The sequence below is a fragment of the Daphnia pulicaria genome, chromosome 7 (assembly GCF_021234035.1).
Source record: "Daphnia pulicaria isolate SC F1-1A chromosome 7, SC_F0-13Bv2, whole genome shotgun sequence".
Taxonomy (NCBI): Eukaryota; Metazoa; Arthropoda; class Branchiopoda; order Diplostraca; family Daphniidae; genus Daphnia; species Daphnia pulicaria.
This window is the reverse complement of record NC_060919.1, coordinates 2,562,783-2,579,777: the sequence shown is the minus strand read 5'-3', so window position 1 is coordinate 2,579,777 and position 16,995 is coordinate 2,562,783. Positions and strand designations below refer to the sequence as shown.

Sequence of the window (16,995 nt, the reverse complement as noted above, 5' to 3'; positions counted from 1 at the left end):
TCAAGAGCCAATTAGAGCTAAACAAAACGAACCCCACAGGTTTTTTATATCCAGCATTAAAACCGACAAGTAAAAATAATTAGACCTATATTAATGGATATGAGCAGGAAAGTTTACGCTGTTTTTACAAAAGCCTACGCATATTGTCTATAGGTTTCTTAGCCTATTGCCAGTAAAAGTTATCTAGAAATTTTTTGATAAAAGAAAAAAAAACGTAGTATAAAGGTTCTCAGGTGGGTAGGCCGTAGGTTTAATTCTTTAATAAAAGTTGCAACAACTTTTGCCAGTAGCCTACAAGATAATTGTGATAGATGCCGATTGAGATGGCACTGACGGTACCGTATATATATAAGAGCTTTCGTTAGCTTCGATCATGCGTACGATGCGTATAGCAATTAGAGGACTAGGGTATGGTACAGTCAAGCCCTACTAGCACACATTGTCCATAGGACGTCCATTGGATATCCGACGGTCCATTTTCCGTTTTTCCGTTTAGCGTTAGCTACGGATATCCTATGGATGGTATATTTTGATCCAGATAACGGATGGTCATACTGGGATGTCCTATGAATGTCCATCTGGTACCAATCTCGGATGTGAAGTCAAACGTACATTCGTGATGAGAATTGGACATCGTATGGATATCAGAATAAGGATCTGAAACGAACGATTAACTTCAAATCCCAGATTGGTACCGATGGACATCCATAGGACATCCCAGTATGGACCGTGTTTTCTTGATCCAAACATTCCATCCATAGGATATCCGTAGCTGACGCTAAACAGACGGACGGTTTTCGTTCACAGGATATCCATAGAACGTCCTGTGGACATTGTGTGCTAGTAGGGAAGCTTGAATATCCCCTTTGTTTCAAATTAGTAAGAACAAGTATAGCATGGATGCATAGCACTGGCATGGCATTCAGGAGGCCCGGGTTCGATCCCCGATGAAGTTAGATTTTTAATTTTTCCCAAATTTTTAACTGATACCAAAGACGTCCGTTTTTCGGACGTCCATGGATATCCCAAGTTGGACGTCCACAGGAGAGGACATTAGTATATCCTTTAAACATCCATAGGACGTCCAACTGGGAAATCCAACTGCTCTCTAAGAAACGCTGTGTTCTAAAAGGAAACTAATGTTTTGCTATATCTAAACATGACTTGTTTGTCACCTCCTCCGACACACGATGTTTAGAAATTTTTTTCGAAACAAAAATGATTCCCCCCAACCAAACACATTTGTTTTCTTTTTGTTTTTAACCTAACCGCCCCGAAAGAACCCCAGGCTATGCTGGAAGCCATGGCCTTGTTATCCCTCCCCTTATTTGCATATTTCTCGAAATTCTTACAAAATTTTATCTACATAAATAAATGAATTAACTTTAAAGTTGAATACCTTAATTTGCAGTTAATGCATTTATACTTAATTTGGTAAAAATCTAATCCTCTGCATCCTCTTTATATTCATTTTATTAGATAAAAAAAAATTCATTGAGGGGACAATTCCAAACATAGTTTCAAGAAAGCCATAAACAACTTTTTCAAATAACTACGATTCAAGAGATTAAGTACTTTAAGTCCCAAAAGTACTATCAGTCAACATACTTTAATACAATTAGTGTAAAAAAAGCTTTTCATTAGGTACTGTTTCTTTCGTATGCTATATGTATGCGTATTGCCTAAACATACGTAACGTGCATAGGCACGGTGCGTGAAATGGCCTATACATCTAGTTTGTCCGTCGATATAGTTGACTAAGCATATCTATGCATCGAGTGTGTCGCCAAATGGCTCACATAATGTTTTTTAATTCATTTGTGTGGTGTGTGTGATGGGTGCTACGAAGCGAATTGGAAGTGATGTTTGGATATTCGGAAAAATTTTCAATGGTCCCAACGCCCATCGTCTAATATGACATGATTGTGAAGGATTCTATATATATCTAGAATGGCACAGTGGATCAACATCGAACTGGGACCCGGGAGTCCCGAGTTCAATACCCATCGCAACCATATCAAATGAGTGGCATGGGCCTTTTATTAAATATGTTGAATAATTATTCTACCGCCGCTGTGTGAAATTTGGAGGAAACAAGCCGTTGATAATTTTCTGCTAGGATGTATTCAAACTAAAGATAAGGTTTGCAATAAACTTGATTATCAAACCAATTCACGCGATATATACTTATTTCATTTGTTGATGTTTCAAAATGTTTGTTTTTTACATCCCGCCAAAGAGATGCAAAAAGTTAACATTTTTACCTTTTCTTAACGCAATGTTTAGTTAAATCATGTGTCGTTTAATGAGGGGCGTTTATTAGGTTTAATGTCAAAAGTGGCGCGAAGGTAAAAATGAGAAAAAGAAATTTACTCCATTTTTTAAACTTTGTGTTTCCGTTTTGAAAACATAGAATTTAGAATATTTTCAAAGCATGGTCATGTTTCCCTTTTTCAACACAGCGTTTCTTAGAGAGTGGATCGGCTCTGACATCCATAGGATATTCTATGGATATCTCTGTGCTAGTAGGGAGTAAGCCCTATATAGCAAATCGGAAATAAACGAACGTAATCTCAATATATATAATATGTCTCATCGAAAAAAAAAATCACATCTTATTGACCTGTTGGTTTACATCGCAATGACTTCCCCAAAGGATATATATACCGGTATACCGCTCTCTAATTTCGCTGTTAGTCAGTGCTATTTAATTAGTACACAAAAAGCATGTTTATTGCCTGTTATTTATATTATTTGATTTAAAGTAACGAAAAAACGACGGGAAAATAATATTGTGAGAAACGCCGGAATGTTTCTTTTCAGCGTGGAAAAGTGACAGCTGTGAACAGGTTTAAATTGTAGTTTTTTAATGCTAATATATAGGGCCTATTTTGCTAATCAATATATTAATGACGTAAGATCGAAAGATTCGCATCCGAAACGAGCGCGTTCCAACAGAAAAAAAAAATATTTTGGTTTTGCCTTCTTTAATATTCTTCTCTGCTGATTATCGTATTATTTATCCGCTTTTAAGATATCATACATCTTGCATATAAAAGAAAATCCATATTGCAAAGCTGCTTATTTGGTTCTTGTATAAGCCCAACATAAATATATTGCAGTAGGCCTAAGTCATCGGCCGAAGGAAAAGAAATGCTGAAATCATATAATATAGCCTATGTCCACGGGCTACGATGTCAAATAATAATGTGAAACATTTTGTCCGTTTCCTGGAATAACTATATGTCCTGGTGGAAAAATTATTATTAAAACGGCTGATGCAATAATGTGATACATTCGCCTACAATAAACACTGGAGCCTTTGTTACGTATTTATTACATATATATCATCTATATATGCTACCTTTTAGCGTTAATAATATATTACTTTGTTTTTGGTTTTTACCAGGAAAGCAACACATAGGGCTAACGGGTTCAGAAGAGAAAAATTGATAATTATCATAACTGAATAGTTAAACTGTGACGGCTGTTCTGACTTCGAACAGCAACTTCTTCCATTTTTGGGGACGGGATTCATACTATAGAAAAGATTGAGATTGAAATGTGAAGCGATCATAAATATGGATAGTCACGGAATAAGTATGAGCAGGTGAAAACATTTTAAATTGAGTAGCAACACAAAAGGAATGCAATGTAAATATAAAAGGTTGCAGGGATGCTGGATTAAAAAGTAATTGGATCCTCAGAAAACAGTGCTGAGAAATAGCACTGGAAATTTACAAGTTTAATTCCAATCATATAATATCATAAACCCCATTAGCCTACATCTCATTGTTGTCGCGTTCATTCTTGGCACACGCAATAAGTCGTGGATTGCAAGGGCGTGGGATGATGCAACGGATCGATATAGAAGATGACGATCATTTCAATCAAGCACGTAGCTGAATAGCGACGTTCCCGCTTGATTCCTATACTTTTGGAACTGCCATAGCTAACGCAAGGTGGTGTTGCTGGCTAAAAACGGAATGGCGGGACATTTGACGTCTTCAGTGAAAAGTAACAAGTTTTCTTGATTTGAAATTTGAAGGTGACTAGGCGCCTACCAAATTCAGATAAACAAGAAAGTGGAATTCTGAACAAGACCAGCAAAACAAATACAGATTTTGAAAAATTAGTTTTGTACTTTAAAATGTCGTTGTCGAAGGAAAATCGGGAAAATCACAAAGAGAACTTTTCCTGTAGGCCTAAGTGAACGGAAGACCATGCAGACCAGAAAGCTATTCACAACCTCCAGAACGACGCTGAGACACGTTTGAACTGCGCTGCTTCTTTATTTTAGTGGTGGGTTGAACTCAACGTATATATAGTGTAAACTGGATCGATTATGAAAGGTTTCGCTTTATTAAAGATGAACAGCAGTTCTCCGTTCGACAAACTTTCAGCCGGAAGGAAATCCAAGAGTTGAGAGACAAAGTAGAATTGAAATCGTCTGTCCGTGTGAAATGCATACCTAAAAAGTGCAGTCACAGTAGTCAGGGCTTTTTACTTCCGTTCAGGGAACTATTGACGATTCCTTCGCACGCGCACCGAACGATCACTTCCGCTTGTGGAAGCTGGGATCCGCACCGTCTTAGATACATCTTCACATCTGAGTCAATCACGAAACGTGAGATGAGGAAAAACGCCGGGACAGCCAACAGTGACAGCAGACATGCGGAAAGATGCAAAGTGACAGAATAGGAATGGTTGTTATAGTTATAGTAATTATTCGTCGTACGGAAGGTGAATTTTCGTTAAATTTGTTTTAGTTTCCTCTGGCAGAAAAGCGAAAGTCTCCCGACATGTTAATTGTCACTTCTTTCTGTTTTGGCAATTGAGACCCTCGCCCTCCAGATTAACAATTTTTAATTTACTACTTTCTAATTATTAAAGCAAATCCAAAGACAGGAAGTAGCCAGAGGAAGTCGTGACTATATTCTGTTTCACAACTTGTCAGTTTAGAGCAGAAAAGTTAATAAAGTTCACTTCACATATCCCCATGTAATGATGATAAGGCACGTGTGACTTTTTATCCTTCAAATGTAAGAAATGACGTCTGTGGGTTATTTGATGTAAGAGCATATGAAAGGCGTGTTGTGGGGTCACGTCCCAATCTTTTACATACAATATTGGCGTAATGCAGTAGGCCAGTCTATACATATCTCAATTAAATTGTTATTATAGGGTACATTCATTTAAAAAGAAACATTCCCCCCCCCCCTGAGGAAAACCTCGCCAAGGTGAAAATCCGTTTGAAAATGAGACGGATGCAACAGGCAATGCTCTTCGACACCTTATTGAATTTCAATTGGATGACGCGCTCCATTTCATTTTTTTTTTACCTGCCCAAAACTTAATCGTCTTGAAATTCACACCGCATTGAAGATGTTCGTAAATGTTTCTCTACAATCCATTGATGTACAATTTCGACCAGCAAAGAGTTAAAACGAACGTGCCCCTATAAGAGAATAAGAGTTGAAACAAGTGGTAACAGCCGAGGTTTCACCACTTTCACGTCAAATAAATGTGTGCAAATAAATTCAATCAGGCACATGAGCTTTCGTGTGCATTGGTATTGATTTGATGTCGCCTTTCGTTTGATGTCGACCTGTTCATCCTGTTTGCACATTCCGGTGCGAACGCTTTCTCCCACGGAATAACTATATATATATATGCTGCCTCAAACGATATGTTTCCTTGCCGGTCTATTCTCACATTCGGGCGGCATTCGGCAGCAACAATTTCAAAGAAAAGTCATCTTCTGACGACTGCCGTCGACTATGCCGCGTCGATTAGTATGTCGACAACGAAATGTTTTCCTCTGAAATCAGAACTATCACTGAAACACGTTTCCATAAGTGGCATACTACCTATTTGTCTCCATTACGGAATGATGAGACGACGAAAGTCTTTTTTATCTCCCATTTCTTCCTATTAAACCAGATGCGTTGGTACGGAAGAGACAAAGGAGAAAGCAATTAATTTAACCGTGCGCGAGTGATGGGAGTCACAGTGGAAAGAACAAGGTCTCAATTTGTTAAGTTTTCACAGTTTTCCCATATACATTTTATGAAGTGCAAAGAGAGCGATCAAAAAGGCATTCATTCAACATTGCCGGAGCTATAGCTCATATCTCATAAGTTAACTTTTGCCATTTACGTTTTGTTTGCTGGACGTTGAATGAAAAGAAATTCAAATACATCCGGAAGCGCACACTTTATCTTGCTTTGGTATTATCCTGATTGAAATCGCGCCTTCGCTTCCATCAGGTAGCATCAACAAATTGTATAGAAAAGAAGACGGTTTCGTTCTTGACTTGTTAAGAAAAGCTAAAATGAGGGCTCAAAGGTCGAACAATTTTTTGAAAGTGGAATTCCAGTTAACTTGGTAGGCAATGATGGCTGTGTGGCTCGGATGTTGTAGGGAAGGAGAAAAATTCGCATTGATGCAACCGGTGCAACATGTTAACAGTTGGATGACTGTTTAGTAGAGAGTTTATAGTAATGGCCGAGTAATGGCTCAACAAGTAACATTCGCTTCTAATACACTAATTTGCGCGGTGCGTCTTATGCGAATGCTGGTGGGATGTTTAGTTTGGTTTAGTACCTACGTAGAAGGATATTTCGTTGCTGTAATATCAATAGGCTAGAGGCGGTGCTGCTTCAAAAATCGAATAAGAATTCAGGGAATGTATGATAGGCTTGATATTAGACGCAGTGAAATGGGATTGTTTTACATAATTAAATAACGGGAGTTTTTCTTTGGGACAGGACGCAGAGCAATTCATCACTGTTGTTTTCAAGTCGCTTCCAGAGAGAAAGTCGGCAAACGATTAATATCAAAATATATTGAACTGATTTCAACTTTGAGCAGCTGCATGCTTACGAAAAAAAATTTTAGTTACGACAGTCTTAGTTTGGAGCTCTTGTAGTTTTTGTTTCGTTATACTCTTGGGAATACGTTAATTATAGACTCGTGAAAAAAAAAATAAAACTCTCTACAAAGATGTTAAATTACTTTTCAATTATTCCCATGGACGAACGTCTCGGCCTCTTGGGCATTGATGAAGGCGTCGCCAGTCTTTTAGGCGCATGTTGGCATTTTTGGTCACGAGAAATTAAAAAATTTCATCTCCATGCCTCAAACTTTCTCGATTAATAAGTTTGGTATTTGCTCAATTTTCCTGCTTTTTCGTTTGCTTCGGTGAACTTTTTGCGTGGTTGAGATATTCGCAACAATAACATGGAGATTGCAAACTCTTATATACGGTATATAGCTTAAGTTATAAGGGACATTTGTCTACTTTTCTCTATATCGCTGCTCTCAGCCCAGATTCCCTCCTGGCTTCCCCCACCCACTTACCATCGCCAGAAGGCAAAGTAAAACAGAACTGGCAGATATCGAAAGCACATCGAAATCTTTGTTCAAAGACAAATTTCAATGTGCAATATTGCAATGCCCAGCAAAGGAAAGAGCTGGGACACTGAGCACGAATTGATCCGTTCTTCTCATAAGCCGGTACCCGGTAGTGTGCAGGAGGAGAGGGGTTAATGTCGTCATCACTTCCGATGTGTAGTCAATAGATTAATAATAAGGTCATAGCGCAGAAAGGAAAAGTTTACTTTCTGTATGGGCCACCGGCATATGAGCTTAGTGTACAGCAACGGATCAAAACAGCAAGAAGAGTAATATATTTATCGCATCATTTTTTGAAAATTTATTTGAAAGATTGGACTGAGATTACGCCGAATCGATTTCTAATCCCCACCCAGACATAACGAACGGAAGTGTTCTTCAAGCAATTTTAAAATACCCAATAAATAAATAAGTTTATCTCCATGGAAACGCTTTTCATCCGCACACCCAAAGCCGCAACCACACCGAATGTTTTCCTTATGATGCAGGGTGTCTAGGTAACGCCCATAAGAACCTTACTTACCCTTCTCCTAACCGGTGGTTTTTGTTGGATTTTCACGGAGCACTAGAACGCCCATAAGACAGCAGATGTAATAAAGCCTGGGTTCTTTCGTTATCTTTCATCGTTATTAGCTTTTTCTACTCCGTTATTCCCCTTATTTTAATTTTTCTCTTATTGCGTAATGCCCACCAGAATTTGCCAGTTGGCAGTATCGGTTGTTCCGTGGTCATGTGTGTGAGTGTTGCGTTTTCTTACGGGCTTACGGCTCGTAAAGATTAAAGGTGGAAGGCGAGGCAGCGGAATGATTAGTTAGTTGTCTCGACATCCAATTTTACGGCGCGATTAATCTCGTTGCTTGAATTTGTTGCTCTGCACGGACCGAGTTGGTCACTGAAATTTAATACTTGCGCTTCATTGCGCGTTCTAGATTGTTTATCGCTTGCTGCGGGTGTAGGGTACGATTACTTTATTAATATTTTTCCGTTTATTTATTTTTTATTAAATTCCGTGTGTCTGTGTCATGGAACTTGACTGCAGTTGTTGTCAATCCTTCGCAATCCTTTGACTTCGACCGACTGTCATCGAGCTATTATTTGCTGCTTCACTGACGTGGGCGTTGCTCATTCAAACCCTTGCCGCTTTTTGACGTTCACGTCTCTATTGAAAATCCGGAAGCGTATAGGATGTAATTGAGATGCCATCCTGTATTAGTTTAGTGCGTCTGACGTTTGTCATTGCCATTCTGAACTGAATGCTGAAGTTCAATGATTATGAATTATAATTAACTCTATACAGTTCATATCTTGTACTATGGAGTTAATTTGGGTTACATTTGATCCTTTGATCACCATGTTAATGGAAATTTGAAACGTCAGATGCGTACATCTACCAAAGTTCAAATGAAGCGTCCCGTCAATTATTTGCCCTCTATTGATCGTTTTCCTAACACACGCAGGCCACTGAATGTTTTATTTGAAATTCAGACAACCGATGTCGACTGTTTTTCTTTTTTTAAAATAAAATCAAATAATTTCCAGATTTTCAAAACACAACATTTGCATTGCAGAGATTTCCTGCTATTCATATTGGCTACACGCATTTCCACGTCTACGACAGATATCACAAATTCATTATTTATCTGGGTCAACTGCTTATAGTTGAATGTGAGTACCGCCGTTAAAAACTTAAGTTAAGTGAAGCCTTTTTCTGCTTTCGTGATTCTCTCTTTCTCCGTACCTTTCCGTGCAATAAAATATTAAGTATGATCGTGAGCAATGTAATAACGAACCTGAATGCGGGCATCTACTGAAAGTAATTTTGGCACCTTGGATCCGTTGAGTGGAGTTAGTGATACCTCGTTCTGTACGATGCTCTGTAGTCGCGATAATAAATAATTAATGGAATTGTTAATGGAATGCAAATTTATTTTAGTTGAACTTGAGAGACCGTCGCTCGCGTTGATGCCATCTGAAGTTACGTTGGTTAACGAATATGTTAATAGAACGGTTAATAAATTAATACAACGTTCATTAGGTTGCAGGACTATAATCAACACGCGATATAAAATGTAAAGAAGGATTGCAACGCTATAATAATTAACCTGAATGTGTGGATATTACATAAAATACTATGTGAGCTGGGAAACTACGCAATGCTGAATAAAGTTCACAACAGTCCTCCTTTTGGTCAGATTTCAAGTAATGCAAATAATCGCTGGTACGTTGAGTTTCGAAACGGGCAGGACACAAATTTGACCCCCGCAGTTTCTATACAGTTTCGTGTATGTGAGACTGTGAGTGTGGCCGTTTACTACTAAAGAAACAGTGCCATCGTGAACCATCGAGGCTGTTTGTAGAGTATGAATCACTCGTCAGATATCGCAACAAATTTTTCTTTATTCATTACTTTGGACGTTCCAATGACTTTCCGACCCATAACCCAACGACATATGGCAATTGCATAACGACAGCCGGTACTCAGCGATTTTACTCACAGTTTTTGCATTTTTCGTCTCTACCGAAGACACGCGCCATCTAGTGGACAGCCAATAGATTCCTTAGCATTCACGAACAGACTGGACGGACGGAACGGCTGGATAGCATTGCTCAACATTATGGCACGCCGAAAGGGTAAAAAAAAAAAAAATGTAAAAAAAAAAAAAAAAAAAAAAAAAACGTTTCGCCACAACGCCATCTAGCGGTCAGATCAGACAGTCAGAATCATCAGTCAGAAAACTACATTCAAAAATTCCCTTTTCCTGCCCCAAAACGCGGAAATTTTCTCTGCCATAGGCCCATAGTCGGACATTTAAAATATTTAAAATTCAATAGAGTTCTACTGTCGAACATGAAAATAATTAAAGAATTTAATGGAGATCTATTGTCGCGTAGTGGAGTTCTACTGTCGGTGTCGGGCACTGGAGTTCTATTGTCGGGTATTTTGAATAATATTTAAAAAAGGAGTTCTTATCATCTTATGTCTTTGGAGTTCTACTGTCGCATACAAAGAAATTTCAATAAATTTAAAATATTAGGGTTCGATTGTCGGTGGGGTGGAGTTCTACAGTCGCCAAAACGGCGGATTGTCCCCCCATCCGCCAGGTGCCGCGAGTGTCTTCGTGAAGAAGAAATATTTTCCATTTGTTTCCGAGACGCTGACTTGATAGTGTCTTCCAAGTTGAATGGTGTCGATCTACATTTTTAGCCATTAAATGTAATTGGTAATGCTAGTTTGCATTTCTTAAATTTAATTAATCTCTGACGTCTCTGTCTGAATTTACAGGCAATCTGGTATCTAACTTCACTTGGCCAATGCATGTGATGACGTGGGTCGAAACTGCTGTCCAATTTGTCGAAATGTCGGCCATTGTTATAGCTGTACGTCTCATCTCGTGCAGAAACACTTCAGAGCTAGTAAAGTAATTTTTTGATCAATCTCCCTGCAATAATGCAATAGGTTTTACTTTTATTAGTTGATTTTCATGTTGGAAATGGAGAATCAGATCCATTTGCTCAACTGTTGCAGAAATTTAGAACACGACAAAGTCTGAGCTTCATGGCTGTAGTATCATTAATGTGGTTTTGTTGCAGCCAGCTGGTGAAAGGTGTGATCGAGTCATGGTTGAGTTGCAGCTTCTGCATGCAGTTTATCAAGCTGGTGCTATCCCAAGTGTAACCGCAGGAAAACTTCTTGAACTGGTAATTTGATTGATATTAATTGGTTGTTACTTGGGAAATCTTGTGTTTTTTTTTAATATTTTGTATTCAATTGATAGTTGATCGCTACAGATTTAGTTAATGACTAGAGAGTAGACCCCTTTGTTTCTCTGTTGCAATTATGAGTTAAGACCATTATGGAAATGTGGATTACATTTGTTATTTTCAAGTTGAAAAAACTTGACAACTACAAATTCCTTTGTAAGATTTATCAAGGTAATTCTGAGAGATTGTATAGTTTAACTTCATACTTCTGTCGTTTTGTTATGTCTGATTCTGTTCCTTGTTAGTAACTGGTTTTTGTTTTTCAATAGCCAGGTGAAGTCTGCGCTTCTTTGTTGCAGTCTAATGTGCGCATGGATTCATTGCAGTCATCCAGTGAAAAGTGTGATTAAATTGAGCTGTTGATGCAGTCTTTGGTGCTGATGTTGTCCTGGAGTGTGGGAGAGTCCCATGCTTCAAGTCTTCTGGGATCAGCCATATCTGAGTTGACGCTGGATCATGCTGCATTGTGGTTGCCGAAATGTTGGACATCCAGTAGAACTGCAAGAAGACTCCTTGAAATTGTAATTTGATAAAAATTATAAGTTCTAACTTGGGAAGTATCATGCTTGGACTACTATAATTGCTTACATTGTTTAATTTTAACATTTGGGGATTTCTTCATGTCAACAGCTCTTTCCTTTGATCATATGTAAATTGAGTTATGGATTGATTAAGGGGAATTGGTTTACAAGATAGGCAGATATTGTAGAATGTTTTTGTTTCGCTGCAGAGCACTACAAATTTCAAATGAATTTGTATTGAAATCTTAAATGAGTAATCTAGTTACATGTAAATTTTTGTTTAAACTATAGTTATCAGATAGTGTTGCCATAGAATGTTTGGGTGAACTCCATTTGAAGTGATTTTTTTTTTTAAATTTTATACAAAATTTCCATTGATCAAACATTAATTTCATTTTGGTCATAGGTTTATGTTTAAGTAGCAGTGATGTTGCTGTCCAATATGGCATGTTGTTGCAGCCTATACTGGTGAAAGATTTTTTGCTTTGAGTTATGCTGTTGCTGTTCCTCGGTGCCGGACTGCTGGTGTTGTGCACAAAAGTTACATCCAGTTTTAATTGTTATTTGTGTCTATGCAGTTAACGGTTTATATGTTGAAAAGGAACAGAAAAGTTTCTTGGTGTTGAATCGCTGGTGTTGTGCTACATCAGTTACATCCAGTATTTTGTTTAATTGCTATTTGCGCCTAAAGTTAACCGTTTATATGATGAGAATGAAAAAAAAATAGTAATACGGGGAATTTTTTACGTTGAACAAATAATAAACATGCCTTCGCAATTGGGAAACCAGCGAGGAGGAGATAAGGGGGGGGGCAGTTGATTTTCATTAACTAGAAGAAGTTGTGGTTTGTTTTAACAAGATAAAATCCTTTGTCTATCACATCCATATACCTACCTATATAACCACATCTATTCCTTAAACCCCATAACTTCCACCAACATTTCTCAAACCCCCATTTCCCCACAAATGTCAGTTTTCTATAATATGTAATTGTTATTATTGAGTAAACGAATCATTCATAAAATATGAAAACCTCCATTAAACTGGAACACTTACAAAATAAATAATTCATTAAACAGAGCGTCCGGTACAAAAAACATTTTTTTTGTGCGAGGCTTTTTAGAAAGCAATCCGCCACCCAATTTGACAAAAAGTGATAGTTTGTTTTCACGGCAATTGCGTCAGACGGTAAAAAAATTTCTAGTTCAAAAATCTCATGTAGAAATTAGCATCTAGTCTACTGGTGCAAATTGCGATTCTTCAAGCTTGATTAATTTAGGTGATGTATCAAAAGCTATTGTTGCTAGCTAAAAAATTGAACTAATCCACTTTTTCCGAATATTTTGGATTTAGATCACTTCGTTGTTTTTAGATTTTCTTGTGATCTCTCTTCAAAATATTCTGAAAAAGCGAATTAGTTCAATTTTCTAGCTACCCAAAATAGCTTTTAACACATCATCTAAATTAATCAAGCTTAAAGAATCGCAATTTGCACCAGTAGACTAGATGCTAATTTCTACATGAGATTTTTGAACTAGAAATTTGTTAACCGTCTGACGCAATTTCCGTGAAAACAAACTATCACTTTTTTGTCAAATTGGGTGGCGGATTGCTTGCTAAAACTCGCACATGCAGTGTCGGCGTAGATCCAGGGAGATTACCTGGAAATGGAAGAGGAGAGAAGAGTGCGAGGCAAGTTTTACTGGGGAGCGATTAGTCATACTAGGCTTCCGGGTTAGACTCATGACCCTCAGATCATGCGCCTTCCAAGTCCCCGTTCGACCAGAGCCCTCCCCTCCTCCTGGTTTCACAGCGGGTGAGTGACCACCGGCGGGCGTTGGTTAGTGGTTAGTTAGGGAAACGGGGCCACAGAAAAGGGAGCCCAGATATACACTTGTAATTTAATCTAACTACACAATTTATCAGTCTTGGATTACATCATTCTCTCGTCGGTTTTCAGTTTCACCAATGAAGTACATGATCAGTAGCGAAGGATTACCCTGTAAGCAGAATGAACATTTAATTGGATGACAATAATTTTCAATAAGATTGTAGCGACAAAAAGCATACCTCAAATCAAGAGGGACTGTGTAAGGAGCTAAATAGGGAGATTCAAGGGTAGCAGCCATTTGGTTAGCAAACAAGGGAGTAAGGGACCTCGTTGACTTTCTTGAACGAACATTACTTTTCATATTTAGGAACCTGAAGGTTAGAAACTGCAAATGAAAAAAAAAGCATTTTTAAAATAAGTAAAAAAATAATTAAACAGTTTTAAGTATATTACTCACGCAATATTTTTCTCGCCAAAATCATCATCTCGTCCAAGGAAACGCCATCACACATCGCGAACAGCCAAAAATCTAAAGGGTAACACTCCGTGCTGTGTTGACAGCAGGGTAGTAGAAGTCGATTGGGTATAGTCGAATGATGCTGGCCGCCTAAATGATGTTCATGTATGCCGCATCTTCTCGGTCATTACCAAAATGGCTAAATCAAGAAACAAAATGTAAACAAAATTTAAATTCAGTGACATGACAATGAAGTTACACAGGTAACACCAATCAGCTATCCTAAGCAATCCAGAAGATGGAATGAGTCAAGTTCGATGACAGAACGAATGATCCGCGTTGAACGTGTGGTCATTGCCTTATTTTAGAGGGATAACAAGATGCCCCACTTTGGTCTTATAGGCAACATCTAAATAAGAAACCAAACAATCGTTAAAATTGCTATTAGTATAACAACTTCTCTAAATTCAATGTAAACACAACTTACAATGATGATAGCATGATCACAATATTTAACATCTTTTTTTGTTGTTGAAAAATAGGGAGATTCATGGGTAGCAGCCAACGGGTTAGCAAACAAGGAATCTTGTCTACTGTAAGTCCTTTTCTTGGAAGGACATAGCTTCTCATATAGTCAGTCATGCCAATTTAGAAACCTGTAAATAAAACAAAAATTCATATTAGACTGCAATTAATAAAGTTAAGTAACATGACAAGTGAACTTTTATACACATGAAACCACAAATCAGTTATCCAAGATTCTCTATAAGATGGAATGAGAGATTGTTCCATGCTGGAGTCAGTGATCTAGCAAATTCAATAGAAACAGCCGATAATTAAGATTAATCCTAATAAAACATGAGAAGAATATATGTTTAGCATGAAGTAAAGCTAGTGTTGATATTTACCTGTATCATTTTGATGACACATTCAGTAGAATACAATGAGTTTAAACAAAATAGTTGACGGTAGGTTGCACGACTTTCACGTTTACTCTGTGAGTTGATGAAAAACATGTTATCCAACACGAATACACGGAATAGAACACATCACCGACAAGTTATTACAGACGAAATCACTCGAGTTTACCTGTGAATCATTGGTAATTTTCGAAGCTAGCTTAACGTTGATTGTTGACTCATCAGACGAAATGATTTACCTATGTTACAACTTCTCACGTTCTGAGGCCTTTTCCTGATACCCAGCTTTCTTGGGGAATTTCCCAAGAAAAAGCCTAAGCTGTGCGGAGTGTTGTGGACGCTGGACTTTTGACTAAACTTGTCGACTGCTTCCAAGTTCAGTGTTGTGTATTTGCGGGCACACCAGGAAACGTATTCAAGTAAGTACTGTCTATTTGATGTAATGTAAAACACACTCAAGCTTTTTTTACAAAAATTTAATCTTTCAGAATTTGGGAAACCAGAGCATGGTCAGTCGAGATCTGGTATGTGATGGACGGTCATATTCAGGCAGCGGCATGGAGCCCGTGTGGAACGAAAGCAATTTTTGCAGATTCCGTCCACCTCATACTTGATTGTGTGGGTAAGGTAGGAACTACTGAACTGTTATGTTAATATTATATGTCATTCCAAATGTTATTCTTTCAGAGCTCCTCAACAAAAGCCTCGACTGTGGTAGCTGACTTCACAGAAACTCAGTCTTTAACAGAAGAAACTTAGAGGTATGGCTTTATATACTAATACAACTTAGCATTCACACTACCGATAGCTTCAATGCAGATTTGGTGGTCTGGTACAAGATCTTGTGTGGGATTCCCGAGGAGAAAGATTGGTTGTCATTTTTCGAACTACAGATTATGTGGCCCTATTCCGCACCTTATATTCACCAACTTTGAGTTTGTTTCCATGGTATTAATAATTACTTACAAAAACATTATTCGTATTTCAACACTTACTTTTATTTCAGTGGCGTGATGAAAGGAGAACTTGATGAAGTGGCAACTACGATTCAATTTAAACCTGATTTTGAAAACGGATCCCTTCTAACTGTGGTAATATTATGTTTTTGCAACTCTTAATTTAAAAAACACTCGAGTTAACTTTTTGTTTACGTTCCTATTTGCAGGGTTGGTCCTCCGGTCGAATTCAACAGGTGCCTTTCTATTTTCTTCCTCAACAACTTGAGACCTAAATTCAACCATAATTTTCCCATATTTTTATCGGCAAACCTTTCGTGAATCCATGATAATTTACTAGTACATGCTATCTCAAATAAATAACAAAACATAAATGTTTAGACAAAATATTACTGTATTGTAAGTATTTAGGAAAGAACTTTCTGGAAGCGAAGGCAATCACAAACAACTTTCCATTTACTCTCTTGTGCTGTTATGAGGAAATCTTGACGAAATGGCTGTGCAGGCTTTTTTTTCATATCTCACTATTCCAGCTACAGTAACCATGATAGTTGATTGGCCTTTTATTGCTTCATCTGTAATATCATAAAAATATAATTAACATTAAAAGCGGTTGCTGTGATAGTGAAGTCCATCACATACCAGATCTCGACTGACCATGCTCTGGTTTCCCAAATTCTGAAAGATTAAATTTTTGTAAAAAAAGCTTGAGTGTGTTTTACATTACATCAAATAGACAGTACTTACTTGAATACGTTTCCTGGTGTGCCCGCAAATACACAACACTGAACTTGGAAGCAGTCGACAAGTTTAGTCAAAAGTCCAGCGTCCACAACACTCCGCACAGCTTAGGCTTTTTCTTGGGAAATTCCCCAAGAAAGCTGGGTATCAGGAAAAGGCCTCTGACGAATAAACAAAGAAAATTTCGCGTTTTGGGGCAAGAAAAGGGAATTTTGCATGCAGTTCTATATTTGACCGCTAGATGGCGTAGTGGCGAAACTTTTTTTAAATTCAAACATTTTGTTTGTGACTCTTTCGGCGTGCCATACAGCATCATCCGCGCTCGACTGTTAAGTGTTATAGAGTAAAAGTGAAATTCTTAATATAAATTCTTTTTCAAGTCAGATGATTA

At 37.8% G+C, this 16,995-nt stretch overlaps 1 protein-coding gene and 2 long non-coding RNA genes across 4 annotated transcripts in view; 1 reads left to right on the top strand and 2 right to left on the bottom strand.

The window, feature by feature from the left end:
* LOC124349621 (LIM homeobox transcription factor 1-alpha-like) overlaps positions 1–16,995 on the top strand; it is a 947,038-nt gene that overhangs the window by 266,012 nt on the left and 664,031 nt on the right. The gene's annotated exons all lie outside the window — the stretch shown is intronic.
* Positions 14,371–15,147, bottom strand: LOC124350301. Of its 2 annotated transcripts, none has more exons than XR_006920698.1 (4): positions 14,896–15,147; positions 14,718–14,835; positions 14,475–14,643; positions 14,371–14,396 (listed from the first exon to the last, which is right to left on the bottom strand). It is a non-coding gene; the product is annotated as an uncharacterized LOC124350301 (long non-coding RNA). The 2 variants fall into 2 exon arrangements; XR_006920699.1 differs by having other exon boundaries at positions 14,718–14,794.
* Positions 16,240–16,767, bottom strand: LOC124350235. Its single transcript, XR_006920517.1, has 3 exons — positions 16,611–16,767; positions 16,506–16,541; positions 16,240–16,438 (listed from the first exon to the last, which is right to left on the bottom strand). It is a non-coding gene; the product is annotated as an uncharacterized LOC124350235 (long non-coding RNA).